A 1,806-nucleotide genomic window follows, 5' to 3' on the forward strand; every position below is an offset into this window, starting at 1 on the left:
CTGTCTGCGGGGAGGTCTCGATGTGAGGGTGTCCTGTGATCCTTTGGCCAGGACGTGTGCCCTGGGACCACACTCGCATCCTTGAGAAGGGAGGTTGCAGAGCGGGACCCAGGAGGCTCTGGCTGTGGAGGGCTCAGTGCATCCCTGGCTCCCTCCAGGCCACCATGGCCACGCCACAGCCAGCCACCATCACATTCCCCCAAACCAGCAGATTCTGGTGCTCACTTCGGTAGCACGTATACTTAAACTGGACCATTACAGAGAAGATGATCGTGGCCCCTGCTCAGGGATGATGTGCAAACCTGCGACTTCTCCCAACGGTCTGCAGCTTCCCATCATGGGAAAAAATCCCCATGACAAAGCCAGATTTCCGACCAACTCTGCGCTGTCTGCACACACGACACAAACAAGAACAGCCAGTTTCCCAGTTGCTGTAATGACCAAGGGCTGTGTCAGGTGCTGGACATCACCTGCCAAGCAATGTTGGACATCTCGCTCACCCAGGGGCTCAGAGAAGTTAGGACACTTGTTCCTCTGTAAGTGACAGCAGAGCTAGGACTGTAAACCATGTCTGTCTGGTCCCAAAGCTCACCGTGCTCTTTCCATTAGCAACACTGCTTGTGTGATGGAGGGGGTGAGCCTTCACTGTGACAGAAACAAGAGGCTGGATTCAAGGTCTGGGAGGACCTGGGTCAGTCTGAACCAAAAATCAGGGGGCAGCCCCCTCTCCCTCACAACCTGCATTCCCTGGGTGGCCTTCAGGCGGGAGCAGGGCCCAGGCAAGATGTGGAGGACGCGGAGCCTGGATGGTCCTCGAGGAGACTCCAGCGCCCCCTTCAGGGACCAGTGCCACGGAGGGAATTAGGAGCTCAGGCCTTGCTAGGTGATAGGACCATCACTTTAAGACTTGGTAATCCTTAGAGAAAGCACATGAGATGGGTATTGCCTCACCCATTTCACAGATGGGGAATACAGGCTCAGCAAGGTCAGAGAACCCAAGAGATGTGCAGATTCCATGCCAGACCTGTTAACTCCAAGGACGGTGTTTTCGCACGGCTACCCCATGCTGCCTCCGCATGGAAACAGGCTGACTTTGACCCCAGAGGGACCCAACTTGCTGTTAACCATTGCTGGGTTATCAACCCCTTGAGGTACTGACCAAACAAAACCATGTGATATCTTCCTGGCACCTGAATCACCTTCAGGATAGTATGGGATCCCAGGGGTGAGATTAGATTATTAAAAAGAACAATTTTTAATTTCTCTCTGTATCCAGAAATGGGTTCCGCTGCTGTGCTTAAAAATCCTTTCTCCCTCTTTTAGTGCATTAAGCCTTTCCTGAAATATTGTAATTATCCATGTTTACACTATTGACTAGCTTTTTAAGGTCTTTCTGTGTAAATACAAGAAAGATAAAGTTCAGGTGAACTCCCGTCTGAATTATCCCAAGCCTGAAATGCTGCAGGGTCCATGTGAATGGGCTGGGACTGTACCTTGAGTCTCGAGAAGAGGAATACATTACCCTTGACCTTTCCAGAGGAGCTCAATGGCAAGCCTTGTCCACTGGGAAACCGCCTGATTGGACGAGGCTTTCCACGTCCCCCATGCTGGGTTTGGCCATGGGAAGCCCCAGCAGGAAATGGGAGGGAGGACCTGGAGATGAGGGTATTTCTTTCTCCAGACCTCTGTCCCCGAAGGTCCTCTAGGCTAACCGTGCTCTCCATACAGCCTCATTGACCCCTCCCCTCATTCCCGGCATCTGGGTGGTCAAGGCCCCTCCAAGCAGCTTCAGGTTACAGCACTAAT

At 52.6% G+C, this 1,806-nt stretch overlaps 1 non-coding gene across 1 annotated transcript; it reads left to right on the plus strand.

Moving 5' to 3' along the window:
• The first annotated feature begins 217 nt into the window (after positions 1-217).
• Positions 218-324, plus strand: LOC120233587. Its single transcript, XR_005528860.1, has one exon. It is a non-coding gene; the product is annotated as a U6 spliceosomal RNA (small nuclear RNA).
• Positions 325-1,806: the final 1,482 nt, after the last annotated feature.

The sequence above is a fragment of the Hyaena hyaena genome, unplaced genomic scaffold (genome assembly GCF_003009895.1).
Source record: "Hyaena hyaena isolate Hyena2069 unplaced genomic scaffold, ASM300989v1 scaffold_91, whole genome shotgun sequence".
NCBI lineage: Eukaryota > Metazoa > Chordata > Mammalia > Carnivora > Hyaenidae > Hyaena > Hyaena hyaena.